The sequence below is a fragment of the Panulirus ornatus genome, chromosome 8 (genome assembly GCF_036320965.1).
Source record: "Panulirus ornatus isolate Po-2019 chromosome 8, ASM3632096v1, whole genome shotgun sequence".
In the NCBI taxonomy this organism is placed as follows: Eukaryota; Metazoa; Arthropoda; class Malacostraca; order Decapoda; family Palinuridae; genus Panulirus; species Panulirus ornatus.
The window spans coordinates 34,188,317-34,211,255 of NC_092231.1; the positions used below are offsets into that span (position 1 = coordinate 34,188,317).

Here is a 22,939-nt window from a genome sequence, read left to right on the forward strand (position 1 = left end):
CAAACAATTGTTATTCAAGATTTGGTATTGAACATTGTTTATTGATATTCATTAATTTGTAAAGATTTTTTTCATATATATTAACCATTTCCCACGTGAGAGAGGTAGTGTCAAGAACAGAGAACTGAGTCTTAGAGGAAAAAAGATTTGTTACTATAATAATGTGTTTATTGATACCTGTAACCCTCATATACAATACTTTATATACTTCTTAGGGATAAAATAATGTCATCCAGAATGCATTTATATATGCAGTGGTATAATGACCCCATAGAGAGCTGTTTGGGCATAGCTCTCCATTTTCCAAGAATGCAAGTGGTGTATAAGTGTTCTCAGATGATGCTATCACCTACATATCCTGTAGTATATTATGGCCTACTGCACCAATCTGTTCATGATATGTAAATGAGAGTGTGTTAACAAGTTGATGGAAAATACATTCACATTGTGATAACTTCTCATACAATTTTTTTCATACTTAATTGCCATTTCATGCATTAACAAGGTAGCAGCAGGAATGGATGACAAAAGACCACACATGCTCACATCCTTTCTCTAGTTGTCATGTGTAGTGCACTGAAACCACAGCTCCCTATCCACAATCAGGCCCCACAGACCTTTCCATGGTTTAGCCCAGATGAATCATGTGCTTTGGTTCAGTCCATTTGCAGCATGTCAACCCCAGTATACCACATTGTTCCAATTTGCTCTATCCCATGCTTGCCTAACACCCTCCTCTATGTTCAGGTCCCAGTCGCTCAAAATCTTTTTCACTCCATTTTTCCATCTCCAGTTTGGTCTCCCAGTTCTCCTTGGTCCTTCCACCTCTGACACACTTATCTTCTTTGTCAGCCATGCCTCCTATTTTCTCCATATGTCCAAACCATTTCAGCATACCCTCTTCTGCTCTCAAAACCATACTCTTTTTATTACTCTTTCTATACCTATGTGATAAAAAACACCTCACACCACATTTTGTATTTCAACATTTCATTTCCATCACATCCACCCTCCTCCACATATCCTTATCTGCTGCCCATGTGATATTGTTGGGACTACTATTCCTTCAAACATACCCTTTTGCCCTCCCACATAACGATATCTCTTTCCACACATTCTTCAACACTTCCAGACCCTTTTCCTCCCTCATCCACCCTAATTCACTTTCACTTCCATAGTACCATTCGCTGCTATGTCCATTGCCAGGTGTCGAAAACTCTCCACTTCCTCCAATTTTTCTCCACACAAACTCACACCCCAACTAATATGTCCCTCAACCCTGCTAAACCTAATGACCTTAGTTTTATTCAAATATATTCTCAACTTTCTCCTTTCATGCACTCTTCCAAACTCAGTCACTAACTTAACTCTCTTAATTTTGGTACCAACTTTGTTGCCCTGCTATGGACCTTCTCTATTATTTCTTTGTTCTTCTTTTGTTGTGGTGACCAACTTGAGAAGCACATTCTAGTTTTGGCTTGTGTAGGATATGAACAGCTTGTTGAATGTTTATGTATAAACCTGAAAGCTTTCTGATATGTGCCAGCAAACATTTTGTTTCCTTAGCTATTCTACTTATATTGGGCTCTGGAGACAGTTTGGAGATGATTTTGACTCCATAGTCCTTCTTACATACAGAATTCTGAAGTTCATATTGTGCTAGATAATAATTTCTGTCTATTGCTGTGACCCATCCTCATTGCCAATAATAGTAATAATAATAATGATAATAATAATGAATTGTTTAATGAATTTATGCAGCCATTTGGCTGAAAATACACATCTGTGACATTACAGAACTGGGAGGTCACAAAAGTAATTACTTGATTAATGGAAAAACAGCTTCAGATACGGTAGTAGAGGATATTTCCACACTTTGGACAGGCACATGAGTGAGGTACATCTATGAAGTCAAAGTGGCAGATATACAGGCAGTTTTACAGAGTGAAAACTATAGTTTATGCATTATGCATTTTGTGGTAATTAGTTGAACATTAAGTATGAATAGGTGCATGTTGACTTAGTTACAGTAATATAGTTGACATACCACATACCTTTACAAATAGAAAACTAAGCTATCACTTGCTTAGCCATGTTCTTGTTCATAGATTGTTTTTTGACACATGCAGTGATAGGCTTAGGGTTATTCATATATTTGTTTGTACAAACTCTGATTGGTACAAGTTAGTTGTGGTGACGAATTGCTGTCCATTGGGATAGGGTATTGAGGAGGAAGATCTCAGTTATGTGGGTGTGTGTGGGTGTGTCAGCATTTTATTGCCAAACTGCCTTGTGAGCTACCAGTGATGTTTGGAGAGGGTGGACAGGTTCAGTAAAATCAGGGTTTCTTAAGATGGGCATAGGATGATTCTGCATGCTCTTTTCTTCCCTCATTCAAACTACTTTCTGTGTGTAGTTGTAAGGCGGGAGAGGCTTAGGTGAGCCTAGAATGAAGATGGTATAGACATTCCTTAACTCAGTTGATGGGATGCTGAGCGATCTTAGTCATCTGAATGAAGAGACAGCGTTAGATCTGATGATAGTGCTGGCATTTTTTTTTTTTTCTATGTTGGAGGCTCCAGTCACAGACAAAAGTCCACATCAAAGCCAGGCCTTATTTGAAATAGAAATGAATTAATGAAAGGGAAAAAAAGAAGAGACAAGGAAAAATATTTACAAGCTCTGGAAGAACTGAAAAAACCTGTCTTTTAAAAAGTGCCAAATCATAGTTATTGAGAAGGACATGAGAAGGTAGAGAGTTCCAAAGCTTCAAGGTTTAGGGAAGGAAACAGCTATCAAAATGGCCCACCTCTGAGTTACCAGTGGCCACACAGTCATCTTGTGAAGCAACAGGCTGCCAAGTAATGCATGGTCCAGCCATCTCTCAGGAGCAAAAACCAAAGTAATATCAGTAGGAGAGGGAAAGTGAACATACATTGTAGCATAGAACAAGTGGATCAAGTTTTGAAGTTAGCCTGAGAGAATTGATAAGTTGGACTGCTAGTGACTCATCTCTGTCAGGTAAGGATGCAAAGCTAGAACCACCCCAGATGTTACAGCATTAATCTGTACCAGGATGTATCAGTCCTTTGTATGATAGAGCAACTGCTTGATAGATAAGAAATTTCAACATCTAAATAAGACCTCCAGTTTCTTAGAGTAATGTGTGGTTTTCAAGATACACTGGATGTTACAGTAATACCAAGTATGTTCATTGAGTCAAGAGGTGGCATTACAGAGAAGAAGAGAAGAAAGTTGTGAGCAATTTTTGATAGAGTAATGAGCAGAAGCTGTATCTCAAAGGCATTAGATTTAACCAGATTTCATCTACCCCACTGAGATATCCTGCCCAAGTCTAAGTTTATTGAAGAAGTTGTAGAAGATACAGATCGAGTGAGAGAAGAAGGAACAGAGTTGAAGGGTCTGAAGGAATGCATTGTTGAGTCATCAGTGTATGAGTGTATTTGGTTACCAGCATAAGAAAGGAAATCATTGATAGAAGGAGAAAACGTTACAGTTGAGGAGCACTGCTGTTGATGGAGGAAGGGGAAGAGGCTGATCCATTAGAAGAAAGATTGGCCAGAGAGGAAGCTAGATTTATGGGAGCAAAGTAAGGGAAGGAAACTAAAAGAGGAGAGTTTCTTGGCTAGAGAGGAAGCTAGATTTATTGGAGCAAATTAAGGGAAGGAAACCAAAAGAGGGGAGCTTCGATATGAGACCCTGATGCTACACTTAGTCAAAAACATTGGATATAGCAGGGGCACCTATATAGGATGATGTCTGGACAGTAAAATGATAGGAAAAAATATCAAGTGGTTTTTACCCTATGGAAGACATGCTGGTGATCGGAGATGAGACTGAGATTCAAGATGTATGGAGATATGGGAGTTGAGGAAGGATTCAAAGACTTTGGAAATAGCAGATGTCAAAACAACAGGACAATAGTTGGAGTGCTTAGAATATTTACCTTTCTTAGGGATGGGAGTTACCAATGCATGCTTCCAAGACGAAGGCAAAGTTTTGTTCCTCAAACAGAAATAGGACAGACAAGAAGGAAGCACATGTGCAAGGTCAGAAATACACTCTTTCAGTGATGTGCAGGGATAGATGCCATCAGGTCCATAAGCTTTGCTCATGATCAAAAAGAGATTATGGTTAGGGACATAGGATTAGTAAGAGGAGCTTCAGGGTTCAAGGAATGATAGTGTAATCCAGGGAAGATTTAGAGGAGAAATGAAAACCAAAGACATTTTCTTTGTGTACAGGAGAGGCAGCTTTAGTATCTTCAAAATGGAAAAGTGAAGGAAAGGTAGAGCGACAGAAGGTTTTAGTGATGCCCGTAGCTAAAGATCAGAAAGACCTATCAGTGGGTGAGGAGAGGTTATCACACTTTCTTTGAATAGAGGATTGCTTTGCCTCATGAATATCATACTTGCATTGGTTACAGGCATTGATAAATGCTGAATGGGAGTTGGAGGAAAGAGAAATTTTCCAAGCCCGATATGACTGATCCCTTGCCTGAAAGGCCTCAGAATGGGAGTGGTTGAATTATGGACTGGAAGAAGTTGTCTTGGAAGAATAGGTGATAAATGATTCCATTTTTCCAATGATAAACTCATCTATGCATTTTGCAGAGACAGAAGCATCACCACATAGGAGACTAATTTACCCCAGGAAAGTCAAGAAAGAATTTTATTTTTTATTCATATTTTATTTTGCTTTGTCGCTGTCTCCCGCGTTAGCGAGGTAGCGCAAGGAAACAGACGAAAGAATGGCCCAACCCACCTACATACACATCCACACACACAAATATACATACCTATACATCTCAGTGTACACATATATATACACACACAGACATATACATATATACACATGTACATAATTCATACTTTCTGCCTTTATTTATTCCCATCGCCACCTCACCACACATGGAATGACAACCCCCTCCCCCCCCTCATGTGTGCGAGGTAGCACTAGGAAAAGATAAAGGCCACATTCGTTCACACTCAGTCTCTAGCTGTCATGTAATAATGCACCGAAACCACAGCTCCCTTTCCACATCCAGGCCCCACAGAACTTTCCATGGTTTACCCCAGACGCTTTACATGCCCTGGTTCAATCCATTGTCAGCACGTCGACCCCGGTATACCACATCGTTCCTCTTCACTCTATTCCTTGCATGCCTTTCACCCTCCTGCATGTTCAGGCCCCGATCACTCAAAATCTTTTTCACTCCATCTTTCCACCTCCAATTTGGTCTCCCACTTCTCCTCGTTCCCTCCACCTCTGACACATATATCCTCTTGGTCAATCTTTCCTCACTCATTCTCTCCATGTGACCAAACCATTTCAAAACACTCTCTTCTGCTCTCTCAACCACACTCTTTTTATTTCCACACATCTCACTTACCCTTACATTACTTACTCGCTCAAACCACCTCACACCACATATTGTCCTCAAACATCTCATTTCGAGCACATCCACCCTCCTTCGCACAACTCTATCCACAGCCCACTCCTCGCAGCCATACAACATTGTTGGAACCACTATTACTTCAAACATACCCATTTGTGCTTTCCGAGATAATGTTCTCGACTTTCAAACATTCTTCAAGGCTCCCAGAATTTTCGCCCCCTCCCCCATCCTATGATTCACTTCCGCTTCCATGGTTCCATCCGCTGCCAGATCCACTCCCAGATATCTAAAACACTTTACTTCCTCCAGTTTTTCTCCATTCAAACTTACCTCCCAATGGACTTGACCCTCAACCCTACTGTACCTAATAACCTTGCTCTTATTCACATTTACTCTTAACTTTCTTCTTTCACACACTTTACCAAACTCAGTCACCAGCTTCTGCAGTTTCTCACATGAATCAGCCACCAGTGCTGTATCATCACCGAACAACAACTGACTCACTTCCCAAGTTCTCTCATCCACAACAGACTTCATACTTGCCCCTCTTTCCAAAACTCTTGCATTCACCTCCCTAACAACCCCATCCATAAACAAATTAAACAACCATGGAGACATCACACACCCCTGCCGCAAACCTACATTCACTGAGAACCAATCACTTTCCTCTCTTCCTACACGTACACATGCCTTACATCCTCGATAAAAACTTTTCACTGCTTCTAACAACTTGCCTCCCACACCATATATTCTTAATACCCTCCACAGAGCATCTCTATCAACTCTATCATATGCCTTCTCCAGATCCATAAAAGCTACATACAAATCCATTTGCTTTTCTAAGTATTTCTCACATACATTCTTCAAAGCAACACCTGATCCACACATCCTCTACCACTTCTGAAACCACACTGCTCTTCCCCAATCTGATGCTCTGTACATGTCTTCACCCTCTCAATCAATACCCTCCCATATGATTTCCCAGGAATACTCAACAAACTTATACCTCTGTAATTTGAGCACTCTTTCTTATCCCCTTTGCCTTTGTACAATGGCACTATGCAAGCATTCCGCCAATCCTCAGGCACCTCACCATGAATCATACATACCTTAAATAGCCTTACCAACCAGTCAACAATACAGTCACCCCCTTTTTTAATAAATTCCACTGCAATACCATCCAAACCTGCTGCCTTGCCGGCTTTCATCTTCCACAAAGCTTTTAGTACCTCTTCTCTGTTTACCAAATCATTCTCCCTAACCCTCTCACTTTGCACACCTCCTCGACCAAAACACCTTATATCTGCCACTCTATCATCAAACACATTCAGCAAACCTTCAAAATACTCACTCCATCTTCTCACATCACCACTACTTGTTATCACCTCCCTATTAGCCCCCTTCACTGAAGTTCCCATTTGCTCCCTTGTCTTATGCACTTTATTTACCTCCTTCCAAAACATCTTTTTATTCTCCCTAAAATTTAATGATACTCTCTCACCCCAACTCTCATTTGCCCTCTTTTTCGCCTCTTGCACCTTTCTCTTGACCTCCTGCCTCTTTCTTTTATACATCTCCCAGTCATTTGCACTTTTTCCCTGCAAAAATCGTCCAAATACCTCCCTCTTCTCTTTCACTATTAATTTTACTTCTTCATCCCACCACTCACTACCCTTTCTAATCAACCCACCTCCCATGCTTCTCATGCCACAAGCATCTTTTGCGCAAGCCATCACTGCTTCCCTAAATACATCCCAGTCCTCCCTCACTCCCCTTACCTCCTTTGTTCTCACCTTTTTCCATTCTGTACTCAGTCTCTCCTGGTACTTCCTCACACAAGTCTCCTTCCCAAGCTCACTTACTCTCACCACTCTCTTCACCCCAACATTCTCTCTTCTTTTCTGAAAACCCCTACAAATCTTCACCTTCGCCTCCACAAGATAATGATCAGACATCCCTCCAGTTGCACTTCTCAGCACATTAACATGCAAAAGTCTCTCTTTCGCGTGCCTATCAATTAACACATACTGCAGTAACGCTCTCTGGCCATCTCTCCTACTTACATACGTATACTTATGTATATTTCGCTTTTTAAACCAGGTATTCCCAATCACCAGTCCTTTTTCAGGATATAAATCTACAAGCTCTTCACCATTTCCATTTACAACACTGAACACCCCATGTATACCAATTATTCCCTCAACTGCCACATTACTCACCTTTGCATTCAAATTACCCATCACTATAACCTGGTCTTGTGCATCAAAACTCATTCAGCTGCTCCCAAAACACTTGCCTCTCATGATCTTTCTTCTCATGCCCAGGTGCATATGAACCAATAATCACCCATCTCTCTCCATCAACTTTCAGTTTTACCCATATCAATCTAGAATTTACTTTCTTACACTCTATCACATACTCCTTCAACTCCTGTTTCAGAAGTAATGCTACTCCTTCCCTTGCTCTTGTCCTCTCACTAGCCCCTGACTTTACTCCCAAGACATTCCCAAACCACTCTTCCCCTTTACCCTTGAGCTTCGTTTCACTCAGAGGCAAAACATCCAGGTTCCTTTCCTCAAACATATTACCTATCTCTCCTTTTTTCTCATCTTGGTTACATCCACACACATTCAGACACCCCAATCTGAGCCTTTGAGAAGGATGAGCACTCCCCGCATGACTCCATCTTCTGTTTCCGCTTTTAGAAAGTTAAAATACAAGGAGGGGAGGGTTTCTTGCCCCCTGCTCCCGTCCCCTTTAGTCGCCTTCTACGTCACGTGAGGAATGCGTGGGAAGTATTCTTTCTCCCCTATCCCCAGGGATAGGGGAGAAGAAGAGGTTGTCTTGGAAGAATAGGTGATAAATGATTCCATTTTTGCAATGATAAACTCACCTATGCATTTTGCAGAGACAGAAGCATCACCACATAGGAGACTAATTTACCCCAGGAAAGTCAAGAAAGAATTTTATAAGTTATTCTAATCTTTGTTGAGGTGCCAATATTTTCCTATAGAAGGGCTGTTGGATGGGGAACTACTATCCAAGTAGATAGTCTTTGGAGAGTGTGGTCAGATGAACCAAGAGGAGATAAGATTGTGTAGCTTCTGCACGAAGGATTGGAGATGAAAAACAGACAGACTTACATTATTTAGAGAGTCATCACAGCAGTTAGGAAATGGGTGGAATGGGTGATAATTTGCTCTAGATCATTGAGAATGGAGAATATTAGGGCTTCAGTCCCCGACACCATCTGTATGGGAGGACACCAAGAAGATTGAAGTTTCAGTCTGACTACGTTTGCATGGGTTGAATTTCATCAACATGTTTCTGACCAACTTTAGAGTCTTTTACAGTCCCCTCACCTTTCACATTCACCATGACCTTTGCATCATCTGCAAACATACTCAGATAGGATTCCATACCTTCAGGCAAGCCATTGACATAGATCAAGAAGAGAAATGATCCCAGAATTGAACACTGTGACACTGCTGATCACCTCAACCCATTTGGAAAAGGCTCCTTTGATATGGGTCCTTTTTTCCTCCCACTGAGATTATCTTCTCTCCATTGAAGGAGTGTTCTCCTTATCATTGTCTTGTAATCCAACTTCTGATCAGTCTCCCATGTGATAGTATTGAATGCCTCCTGGCAGTCCAGATGGAGACAGTCCACCCAGCCTTCCCTTTTGTCCGGGACTCAGCTCACTCTCTTTTAGAACTCAGAGAGGTTAGTTGCACATGACCTTTTCCCTAAAACCTTGCTGTCTGTCACTGAGGAAATTTCTCTTCCATAGAAAGTCATCCATTTGCTTTCTAATAATCTTTTCCAGAACCTTCCACACCACAGTTATTAATGAAACCAGTCTGTAGTTTAACACCTGTTCCTGGTCTCATTTCTTATATGCAGGTGCATTGTTTACCCTTTTTCATTCTCTCGGCACGTTGCCTCTCTCCAGTGACATCTTCAGCAGTAATTCAAGTGGTTTATCTAACATCATAGCACATACGGTGAAATTTTGTCAGGATCATAAGCTTTGCATGGGTCAAGTTTTTTAGAATTCTGTTGATATTTTTTTTTTATATCTCAGTGATTTCCATAAGTTCCTCCCCTTTCCATCTCACTGGTGTTGGCACTATGGTGTCTTCCAATGTGAAAACACTTTTGTGCTTGTTATTCTTTTCCAAACTTATCTTACGCTATCTTCTACGATTTTTCCCCTCTGAATCCCTTAGCCAGATTAGCTGCTCCTTAACTAACAAATGACTGATGATGAATTTGCGGAAAAGTTTTGGATTTTCACCTGCCTTGTTCACAATACTCTTTTAAAAATTTCTTTGTTCCTCCTTTCTTATCTTGCTATACTCATTCTATGCTCTGTAATACCTTGCAAATGATGGCTGGCTGGAGTGCCACTTATATCTTTGTCACTGCACATATTTAAGCTCCTATGCTTTTTGACATCTTTTATTAAACCATTTCTTCCTCTTTCTTACCTTTCCCTCTGTATTTGAGTCTAGAAGTACCCACGCCTCTGTTCCTTTAACGTAAATTTCACAGAACCTCTCACCCCAAATCTCTGGTTCTTGTCTACTGAACCCAATTTTCCAGTATACATCCTCCTATAAATTATTGAGGTTTTTCTAGTTTCCACAGTTCTATCTCATGTTAATGTCCTGTCTCACCCCTACTCTTTAAATGTCCTTATTTAATACAGAGGCAAACTTGAGTATTGTATGATCACTTCTTCCAATTGTTGTATCATATATAATGTTTTCAATATCCATGCTAATAGTGTTACCCCAATTAGCACTCAGGATATGTTCTTAGAAGATGAAGTGCTAAGCAAAGCAGTTTTTTACAGGTCATTTTACCATTGCATATGTGGAAATGGGTTCTAGATTCCTTATTTTGTACCTATGAACTATATACATTCTTGTGTAAGAGGTTTGCAAGTATTTTAAGCACTGATTATTACAGTGACATTTTTTTTTTTTTTTTTTTTTATACTTTGTCGCTGTCTCCCGCGTTTGCGAGGTAGCGCAAGGAAACAGACGAAAGAAATGGCCCAACCCCCCCCCCCATACACATGTACATACACACGTCCACACACGCAAATATACATACCTACACAGCTTTCCATGGTTTACCCCAGACGCTTCACATGCCTTGATTCAATCCACTGACAGCACGTCAACCCCTGTATACCACATCGCTCCAATTCACTCTATTCCTTGTCCTCCTTTCACCCTCCTGCATGTTCAGGCCCCGATCACACAAAATCTTTTTCACTCCATCTTTCCACCTCCAATTTGGTCTCCCTCTTCTCCTCGTTCCCTCCACCTCCGACACATATATCCTCTTGGTCAATCTTTCCTCACTCATTCTCTCCATGTGCCCAAACCATTTCAAAACACCCTCTTCTGCTCTCTCAACCACGCTCTTTTTATTTCCACACATCTCTCTTACCCTTACGTTACTTACTCGATCGAACCACCTCACACCACACATTGTCCTCAAACATCTCATTTCCAGCACATCCATCCTCCTGCGCACATCTCTATCCATAGCCCACGCCTCGCAACCATACAACATTGTTGGAACCACTATTCCTTCAAACATACCCATTTTTGCTTTCCGGGATAATGTTCTCGACTTCCACACATTTTTCAAGGCTCCCAAAATTTTCGCCCCCTCCCCCACCCTATGATCCACTTCCGCTTCCATGGTTCCATCCGCTGACAGATCCACTCCCAGATATCTAAAACACTTCACTTCCTCCAGTTTTTCTCCATTCAAACTCACCTCCCAATTGACTTGACCCTCACCCCTACTGTACCTAATAACCTTGCTCTTATTCACATTTACTCTTAACTTTCTTCTTCCACACACTTTACCAAACTCAGTCACCAGCTTCTGCAGTTTCTCACATGAATCAGCCACCAGTGCTGTATCATCAGCGAACAACAACTGACTCACTTCCCAAGCTCTCTCATCCCCAACAGACTTCATACTTGCCCCTCTTTCCAGGACTCTTGCATTTACCTCCCTAACAACCCCATCCATAAACAAATTAAACAACCATGGAGACATCACACACCCCTGCCGCAAACCTACATTCACTGAGAACCAATCACTTTCCTCTCTTCCTACACGTACACATGCCTTACATCCTCGATAAAAACTTTTCACTGCTTCTAACAACTTGCCTCCCACACCATATATTCTTAATACCTTCCACAGAGCATCTCTATCAACTCTATCATATGCCTTCTCCAGATCCATAAATGCTACATACAAATCCATTTGCTTTTCTAAGTATTTCTCACATACATTCTTCAAAGCAAACACCTGATCCACACATCCTCTACCACTTCTGAAACCGCACTGCTCTTCCCCAATCTGATGCTCTGTACATGCCTTCACCCTCTCAATCAATACCCTCCCATATAATTTACCAGGAATACTCAACAAACTTATACCTCTGTAATTTGAGCACTCACTCTTATCCCCTTTGCCTTTGTACAATGGCACTATGCACGCATTCGCCAATCCTCAGGCACCTCACCATGAGTCATACATACATTAAATAACCTTACCAACCAGTCAACAATACAGTCACCCCCTTTTTTAATAAATTCCACTGCAATACCATCCAAACCTGCTGCCTTGCCGGCTTTCATCTTCCGCAAAGCTTTTACTACCTCTTCTCTGTTTACCAAATCATTTTCCCTAACCCTCTCACTTTGCACACCACCTCGACCAAAACACCCTATATCTGCCACTCTGTCATCAGACACATTCAACAAACCTTCAAAATACTCATTCCATCTCCTTCTCACATCACCGCTACTTGTTATCACCTCCCCATTTACGCCCTTCACTGAAGTTCCCATTTGCTCCCTTGTCTTACGCACTTTATTTACCTCCTTCCAGAACATCTTTTTATTCTCCCTAAAATTTACTGATAGTCTCTCACCCCAACTCTCATTTGCCCTTTTTTTCACCTCTTGCACCTTTCTCTTGACCTCCTGTCTCTTTCTTTTATACTTCTCCCACTCAATTGCATTTTTTCCCTGCAAAAATCGTCCAAATGCCTCTCTCTTCTCTTTCAATAATACTCTTACTTCTTCATCCCACCACTCACTACCCTTTCTAAACAGCCCACCTCCCACTCTTCTCATGCCACAAGCATCTTTTGCGCAATCCATCACTGATTCCCTAGATACATCCCATTCCTCCCCCACTCCCCTTACTTCCATTGTTCTCACCTTTTTCCATTCTGTACACAGTCTCTCCTGGTACTTCCCCACACAGGTCTCCTTCCCAAGCTCACTTACTCTCACCACCTTCTTCACCCCAACATTCACTCCTCTTTTCTGAAAACCCATACTAATCTTCACCTTAGCCTCCACAAGATAATGATCAGACATCCCTCCAGTTGCACCTCTCAGCACATTAACATCCAAAAGTCTCTCTTTCGCACGCCTGTCAATTAACACATAATCCAATAATGCTCTCTGGCCATCTCTCCTACTTACATAAGTATACTTATGTATATCTCGCTTTTTAAACCAGGTATTCCCAATCATCAGTCCTTTTTCAGCACATAAATCTACAAGCTCTTCACCATTTCCATTTACAACACTGAACACCCCATGCATACCAATTATTCCCTCAACTGCCACATTACTCACCTTTGCATTCAAATCACCCATCACTATAACCCGGTCTCGTGCATCAAAACCGCTAACACACTCATTCAGCTGCTCCCAAAACACTTGCCTCTCATGATCTTTCTTCTCATGCCCAGGTGCATATGCACCAATAATCACCCACCTCTCTCCATCAAATTTCAATTTTACCCATATTAATCGAGAATTTACTTTCTTACACTCTATCACATACTCCCACAACTCCTGTTTCAGGAGTATTGCTACTCCTTCCCTTGCTCTTGTCCTCTCACTAACCCCTAACTTCACTCCCCAGACATTTCCAAACCACTCTTCCCCTTTACCCTTGAGCTTCGTTTCACTCAGAGCCAAAACATCCAGGTTCCTTTCCTCAAACATACTACCTATCTCTCCTTTTTTCACATCTTGGTTACATCCACACACATTTAGGCACCCCACTCTGAGCCTTCGAGGAGGATGATCACTCCCCGCGTGACTCCTTCTTCTGTTTCCCATTTTAGAAAGTTAATACAAGTGACATATGTTCACTAATTAATTATTTGATGACAAGCATGTACAATATTATATCATGAATGACAGTCACTTGAAGAATAATAACAATTAACAATTGTAGTCGGATGAGTGAGAGAAGCAGCATGATGGTGAGATGCACTGGGTAGGAGGGATGCAAGAGGCAGTGGATATCATATGGCTCTTCTCTGGCTGAAGCTAATCCATCTCTACATCACTGAAATTATGATATAGGTGGAAATATAGAGGCAGTAATGATGATGGGGTGGTGGTGATGGAGGTGGTGGTGGTGAGGGAGATTGTAGTAAGTGATTAAGACATGATGTGTCTGTCTGTTTCTTTGGTAATGCTGGTCACAGCACTGCCAGATGCTATTGAACAGTTAATATATACTCACAAAATTGAGCATAAGTAAAAGTGAGCAGTGATGTATCCCTCCAGCCTAACACTACATAACCTTTTGAAATATGGAGTGAGAAAGCAGAAAGGTAAGGGTGATTAGAGTGGTGGGATGTAAGGGAATGGTAATGTGCATAGGGCATGTTGCAAAATGCTCCTCAGCTGCAACCACTACTTTTGCCACCATGCACTTGTTCTTCAGTTAACCACAAACAATTCTATGTCATACATAAGACGTACATTTGATGTGTAATCACAAGATACTTTTGATAATCAACTGTCATGATGAGTACTCACCAGTAAAGCAACATATCACAAAAATAGAGGATGATAACAGAGGGCAGGAAAGGCTACTCCAGGTATGAGGGACCAGACTGTGGTTCCTCCGTGCATTTTGGCTGTTTCTTGAAGTTATTTTCTTGAGTTATTTCTCACATAGCATTTCTCTGTATCTTTCCTTGCTGCTGTTCATTCTCAGCAAACTGGCCCTTGCTATATGTGATCTTGGTGATGCTGTCACAGAGGAATGCTGTGGTGAGGTTTCTCCTTGGTGTAGTCTCTGGCTTGTATGTATCAGAGTCATCAACTCCTCTCTGGATGTGTTGCTGTGCCATTTCCTTCAGTTCGTCACTTGTAAGACTGTTACACTGAGACTGCAGTAGCTCCTCCCCCATTACCCACATCCACATCACCCAGTCCTGCTTTATTGGCCAGCTTGACAGTGTCAGTTGTTAACACTGGTGCTTTGTCAAAGCCCAGAAGGTTGTTGCATGCTTCAGGCCATAGCTTCTTCCAAACTCCACTCATGGAATTGTTAGTTACTTCAGCCCAGGATGTGGCCTTCATGATGTAGATATTGTGCATGATTTTGAATACTTGGGTTTGATTATTGATGGTAGTCTTAATGATGTGAACACTGAAATGGTTTATGGAAAATGAATGCAAAGAATTCATTTTTTAAGACTTCTGAAAAACCTGAAAGTTGATAGGACTATTCTTTCTTTGTTTTCTAAGTCACTCATAGTCAAAACTTTCTTTTTGTATGGCATGATACTATGGATGTTTGAGTGTAGAACATAAGGATGAATTTAGGAGAATCGTAACAATAGCTAGGAAATTGGGTGCTAATGTAATTGCATTTGATGTATTATATTCAAATTATGCTTTTTATTCAACTTACAGAATTATGAGTAATTATCTCCATCCTAAGAATAATAACTAAGTGTTTTTAAGATCAGGCAAAGATTGTGTTTACAGTTGCAAAAAACATGGAGACATCGAATTCATTTGTACCAGTAAATATGAAACTCTGCAATCATGGAAATGCAAAAAGATAATTGTCATTATTTGTGACAGTGTTGATGTTGGTGTGTGTATGATAATGATGACCAAATCTGTTGTTTTTTAATGTATATGTATACTTTTAACTACTGCACTTTAACAGTATTATTTTCTTTTACCTTGTGTATTAGACTAAATGTGTAATATAGCAATATAGCATGTTTCTGGATCCACAAAAAGTTCCAATTTCTATAGTGTACTACAAATTGACTAAATAAAATATTTATTATTATTATTATTATTATTATTATTATTATTATTATTATTATTATTAATTATTAATATTTATGTATTCATTTTTATTATAATCGCTGTATTCTGCGTCAGTGAAGTAGCATTAGGAAACAGACAAAGAATGGTACATCAACTCATATACACCTATGTTGTTTATTTGGGATTGTTGTTTGAAATATTTTTGTTGGGGCAACAGAAGTATAATAAGTAACTGGTATGTTCAGTATTTTAATTATTTATATTTTGTACTTCTAAAAATCCTTCATTGAAGATTTTTTTTTTATTCATTTTGCTTTGTCGCTGTCTCCCGCGTTAGCGAGGTAGCGCAAGGAAACAGACAAAAGAAATAGCCCAACCCACCCACATACACATGTATACACATACACGTCCACACATGCAAATATACATACCTATACATCTCATGTACACATATATATACACACACAGACATATACATATATACACATGCACATAATTCATACTGTCTGCCTTATTTATCCATCGCCACTCGCACAATGGAATAACAACCCCTCCCCCTCATGTGTGCGGGGTAGCGCTAGGAAAAGAGAACAAAGGCCCCGTTCGTTCACATCAGTCTCTAGCTGTCATATAATAATGCACCGAAACCACAGCTCCTTTCCACATCAGCCCCACAGACTTTCCATGGTTTACCCCAGACGCTTCACATGCCCTGGTTCGATCCATTGACAGCACGTCGACCCCGTATACCACATCGTTCCAATTCACCCTATTCCTTGCACGCCTTTCACCCTCCTGCATGTTCAGGCCCCGATCACCAAAATCTTTTTCACTCCATCTTTCCACCTCCAATTTGGTCTCCCACTTCTCGTTCCCTCCACCCCGACACATATATCCTCTTAGTCAATCTTTCCTCACTCATTCTCTCCATGTGACCAAACCATTTCAAAACACCCTCTTCTACTCTCTCAACAATACTCTTTTTATTTCCACACATCTCTCTTACCCTTACATTACTTACTCGATCGAACCACCTCACACCACACATTGTCCTCAAACATCTCATTTCCAGCACATCCATCCTCCTGCGCACATCTCTATCCATAGCCCACGCCTCGCAACCATACAACATTGTTGGAACCACTATTCCTTCAAACATACCCATTTTTGCTTTCCGGGATAATGTTCTCGACTTCCACACATTTTTCAAGGCTCCCAAAATTTTCGCCCCCTCCCCCACCCTATGATCCACTTCCGCTTCCATGGTTCCATCCGCTGACAGATCCACTCCCAGATATCTAAAACACTTCACTTCCTCCAGTTTTTCTCCATTCAAACTCACCTCCCAATTGACTTGACCCTCACCCCTACTGTACCTAATAACCTTGCTCTTATTCACATTTACTCTTAACTTTCTTCTTCCACACACTTTACCAAACTCAGTCACCAGCTTCTGCAGTTTCTCACATGAATCAGCCACCAGTGCTGTATCATCAGCGAACAACAACTGACTCACTTCCCAAGCTCTCTCATCCCCAACAGACTTCATACTTGCCCCTCTTTCCAGGACTCTTGCATTTACCTCCCTAACAACCCCATCCATAAACAAATTAAACAACCATGGAGACATCACACACCCCTGCCGCAAACCTACATTCACTGAGAACCAATCACTTTCCTCTCTTCCTACACGTACACATGCCTTACATCCTCGATAAAAACTTTTCACTGCTTCTAACAACTTGCCTCCCACACCATATATTCTTAATACCTTCCACAGAGCATCTCTATCAACTCTATCATATGCCTTCTCCAGATCCATAAATGCTACATACAAATCCATTTGCTTTTCTAAGTATTTCTCACATACATTCTTCAAAGCAAACACCTGATCCACACATCCTCTACCACTTCTGAAACCGCACTGCTCTTCCCCAATCTGATGCTCTGTACATGCCTTCACCCTCTCAATCAATACCCTCCCATATAATTTACCAGGAATACTCAACAAACTTATACCTCTGTAATTTGAGCACTCACTCTTATCCCCTTTGCCTTTGTACAATGGCACTATGCACGCATTCCGCCAATCCTCAGGCACCTCACCATGAGTCATACATACATTAAATAACCTTACCAACCAGTCAACAATACAGTCACCCCCTTTTTTAATAAATTCCACTGCAATACCATCCAAACCTGCTGCCTTGCCGGCTTTCATCTTCCGCAAAGCTTTTACTACCTCTTCTCTGTTTACCAAATCATTTTCCCTAACCCTCTCACTTTGCACACCACCTCGACCAAAACACCCTATATCTGCCACTCTGTCATCAGACACATTCAACAAACCTTCAAAATACTCATTCCATCTCCTTCTCACATCACCGCTACTTGTTATCACCTCCCCATTTACGCCCTTCACTGAAGTTCCCATTTGCTCCCTTGTCTTACGCACTTTATTTACCTCCTTCCAGAACATCTTTTTATTCTCCCTAAAATTTACTGATAGTCTCTCACCCCAACTCTCATTTGCCCTTTTTTTCACCTCTTGCACCTTTCTCTTGACCTCCTGTCTCTTTCTTTTATACTTCTCCCACTCAATTGCATTTTTTCCCTGCAAAAATCGTCCAAATGCCTCTCTCTTCTCTTTCAATAATACTCTTACTTCTTCATCCCACCACTCACTACCCTTTCTAAACAGCCCACCTCCCACTCTTCTCATGCCACAAGCATCTTTTGCGCAATCCATCACTGATTCCCTAAATACATCCCATTCCTCCCCCACTCCCCTTACTTCCATTGTTCTCACCTTTTTCCATTCTGTACACAGTCTCTCCTGGTACTTCCCCACACAGGTCTCCTTCCCAAGCTCACTTACTCTCACCACCTTCTTCACCCCAACATTCACTCCTCTTTTCTGAAAACCCATACTAATCTTCACCTTAGCCTCCACAAGATAATGATCAGACATCCCTCCAGTTGCACCTCTCAGCACATTAACATCCAAAAGTCTCTCTTTCGCACGCCTGTCAATTAACACATAATCCAATAATGCTCTCTGGCCATCTCTCCTACTTACATAAGTATACTTATGTATATCTCGCTTTTTAAACCAGGTATTCCCAATCATCAGTCCTTTTTCAGCACATAAATCTACAAGCTCTTCACCATTTCCATTTACAACACTGAACACCCCATGCATACCAATTATTCCCTCAACTGCCACATTACTCACCTTTGCATTCAAATCACCCATCACTATAACCCGGTCTCGTGCATCAAAACCGCTAACACACTCATTCAGCTGCTCCCAAAACACTTGCCTCTCATGATCTTTCTTCTCATGCCCAGGTGCATATGCACCAATAATCACCCACCTCTCTCCATCAAATTTCAATTTTACCCATATTAATCGAGAATTTACTTTCTTACACTCTATCACATACTCCCACAACTCCTGTTTCAGGAGTATTGCTACTCCTTCCCTTGCTCTTGTCCTCTCACTAACCCCTAACTTCACTCCCCAGACATTTCCAAACCACTCTTCCCCTTTACCCTTGAGCTTCGTTTCACTCAGAGCCAAAACATCCAGGTTCCTTTCCTCAAACATACTACCTATCTCTCCTTTTTTCACATCTTGGTTACATCCACACACATTTAGGCACCCCACTCTGAGCCTTCGAGGAGGATGATCACTCCCCGCGTGACTCCTTCTTCTGTTTCCCATTTTAGAAAGTTAATACAAGTGACATATGTTCACTAATTAATTATTTGATGACAAGCATGTACAATATTATATCATGAATGACAGTCACTTGAAGAATAATAACAATTAACAATTGTAGTCGGATGAGTGAGAGAAGCAGCATGATGGTGAGATGCACTGGGTAGGAGGGATGCAAGAGGCAGTGGATATCATATGGCTCTTCTCTGGCTGAAGCTAATCCCTCTCTGCATCACTGAAATTATGATATAGGTGGAAATATAGAGGCAGTAATGATGATGGGGTGGTGGTGATGGAGGTGGTGGTGGTGAGGGAGATTGTAGTAAGTGATTAAGACATGATGTGTCTGTCTGTTTCTTTGGTAATGCTGGTCACAGCACTGCCAGATGCTATTGAACAGTTAATATATACTCACAAAATTGAGCATAAGTAAAAGTGAGCAGTGATGTATCCCTCCAGCCTAACACTACATAACCTTTTGAAATATGGAGTGAGAAAGCAGAAAGGTAAGGGTGATTAGAGTGGTGGGATGTAAGGGAATGGTAATGTGCATAGGGCATGTTGCAAAATGCTCCTCAGCTGCAACCACTACTTTTGCCACCATGCACTTGTTCTTCAGTTAACCACAAACAATTCTATGTCATACATAAGACATACATTTGATGTGTAATCACAAGATACTTTTGATAATCAACTGTCATGATGAGTACTCACCAGTAAAGCAACATATCACAAAAATAGAGGATGATAACAGAGGGCAGGAAAGGCTACTCCAGGTATGAGGGACCAGACTGTGGTTCCTCCGTGCATTTTGGCTGTTTCTTGAAGTTATTTTCTTGAGTTATTTCTCACATAGCATTTCTCTGTATCTTTCCTTGCTGCTGTTCATTCTCAGCAAACTGGCCCTTGCTATATGTGATCTTGGTGATGCTGTCACAGAGGAATGCTGTGGTGAGGTTTCTCCTTGGTGTAGTCTCTGGCTTGTATGTATCAGAGTCATCAACTCCTCTCTGGATGTGTTGCTGTGCCATTTCCTTCAGTTCGTCACTTGTAAGACTGTTACACTGAGACTGCAGTAGCTCCTCCCCCATTACCCACATCCACATCACCCAGTCCTGCTTTATTGGCCAGCTTGACAGTGTCAGTTGTTAACACTGGTGCTTTGTCAAAGCCCAGAAGGTTGTTGCATGCTTCAGGCCATAGCTTCTTCCAAACTCCACTCATGGAATTGTTAGTTACTTCAGCCCAGGATGTGGCCTTCATGATGTAGATATTGTGCATGATTTTGAATACTTGGGTTTGATTATTGATGGTAGTCTTAATGATGTGAACACTGAAATGGTTTATGGAAAATGAATGCAAAGAATTCATTTTTTAAGACTTCTGAAAAACCTGAAAGTTGATAGGACTATTCTTTCTTTGTTTTCTAAGTCACTCATAGTCAAAACTTTCTTTTTGTATGGCATGATACTATGGATGTTTGAGTGTAGAACATAAGGATGAATTTAGGAGAATCGTAACAATAGCTAGGAAATTGGGTGCTAATGTAATTGCATTTGATGTATTATATTCAAATTATGCTTTTTATTCAACTTACAGAATTATGAGTAATTATCTCCATCCTAAGAATAATAACTAAGTGTTTTTAAGATCAGGCAAAGATTGTGTTTACAGTTGCAAAAAACATGGAGACATCGAATTCATTTGTACCAGTAAATATGAAACTCTGCAATCATGGAAATGCAAAAAGATAATTGTCATTATTTGTGACAGTGTTGATGTTGGTGTGTGTATGATAATGATGACCAAATGTGTTGTTTTTTAATGTATATGTATACTTTTAACTACTGCACTTTAACAGTATTATTTTCTTTTACCTTGTGTATTAGACTAAATGTGTAATATAGCAATATAGCATGTTTCTGGATCCACAAAAAGTTCCAATTTCTATAGTGTACTACAAATTGACTAAATAAAATATTTATTATTATTATTATTATTATTATTATTATTATTATTATTATTATTATTATTATTATTAATTATTAATATTTATGTATTCATTTTTATTATAATCGCTGTATTCTGCGTCAGTGAAGTAGCACTAGGAAACAGACAAAGAATGGTACATCAACTCATATACACCTATGTTGTTTATTTGGGATTGTTGTTTGAAATATTTTGTTGGGGCAACAGAAGTATAATAAGTAACTGGTATGTTCAGTATTTTAATTATTTATATTTTGTACTTCTAAAAATCCTTCATTGAAGATTTTTTTTTTATTCATTTTGCTTTGTCGCTGTCTCCCGCGTTAGCGAGGTAGCGCAAGGAAACAGACAAAAGAAATAGCCCAACCCACCCACATACACATGTATACACATACACGTCCACACATGCAAATATACATACCTATACATCTCAATGTACACATATATATACACACACAGACATATACATATATACACATGCACATAATTCATACTGTCTGCCTTTATTTATTCCCATCGCCACCTCGCCACACATGGAATAACAACCCCCTCCCCCCTCATGTGTGCGGGGTAGCGCTAGGAAAAGAGAACAAAGGCCCCGTTCGTTCACACTCAGTCTCTAGCTGTCATATAATAATGCACCGAAACCACAGCTCCCTTTCCACATCCAGGCCCCACAGAACTTTCCATGGTTTACCCCAGACGCTTCACATGCCCTGGTTCGATCCATTGACAGCACGTCGACCCCGGTATACCACATCGTTCCAATTCACCCTATTCCTTGCACGCCTTTCACCCTCCTGCATGTTCAGGCCCCGATCACCCAAAATCTTTTTCACTCCATCTTTCCACCTCCAATTTGGTCTCCCACTTCTCGTTCCCTCCACCCCTGACACATATATCCTCTTAGTCAATCTTTCCTCACTCATTCTCTCCATGTGACCAAACCATTTCAAAACACCCTCTTCTACTCTCTCAACAATACTCTTTTTATTTCCACACATCTCTCTTACCCTTACATTACTTACTCGATCAAGCCACCTCACACCACATATTGTCCTCAAACATCTCATTTCCAGGACATCCACCCTCCTGCGCACAACTCTATCCATAGCCCACGCCTCGCAACCATACAACATTGTTGGAACCACTATTCCTTCAAACATACCCATTTTTGCTTTCCGAGACAATGTTCTCGACTTCGAAACATTCTTCAAGGCTCCCAGAATTTTCACCCCCTCCCCCACCCTATGACTCATTTCCGCTTCCATGGTTCCATCCGCTGCCAGATCCACTCCCAGATATCTAAAACACTTTACTCTCTCCAGTTTTTCTCCATTCAAACTTACCTCCCAATTGACTTGACCCTCAACCCTACTGTACCTAATAACCTTGCTCTTATTCACATTTACTCTTAACTTTCTTCTTCACACACTTTACCAAACTCAGTCACCAGCTTCTGCAGTTTCTCACATGAATCAGCCACCAGCGCTGTATCATCAGCGAACAACAACTGACTCACTTCCCAAGCTCTCTCATCCACAACAGACTGCATACTTGCCCCTCTTTCCAAAACTCTTGCATTCACCTCCCTAATAACCCCATCCATAAACAAATTAAACAACCATGGAGACATCACACACCCCTGCCGCA

General features: G+C 40.8%; 1 protein-coding gene across 1 annotated transcript in view; it reads left to right on the forward strand.

Annotated features, from left to right (window-relative positions):
* Positions 1-22,939, forward strand: part of LOC139749709 (G patch domain-containing protein 1 homolog) — a 240,342-nt gene that overhangs the window by 140,724 nt on the left and 76,679 nt on the right. The gene's annotated exons all lie outside the window — the stretch shown is intronic.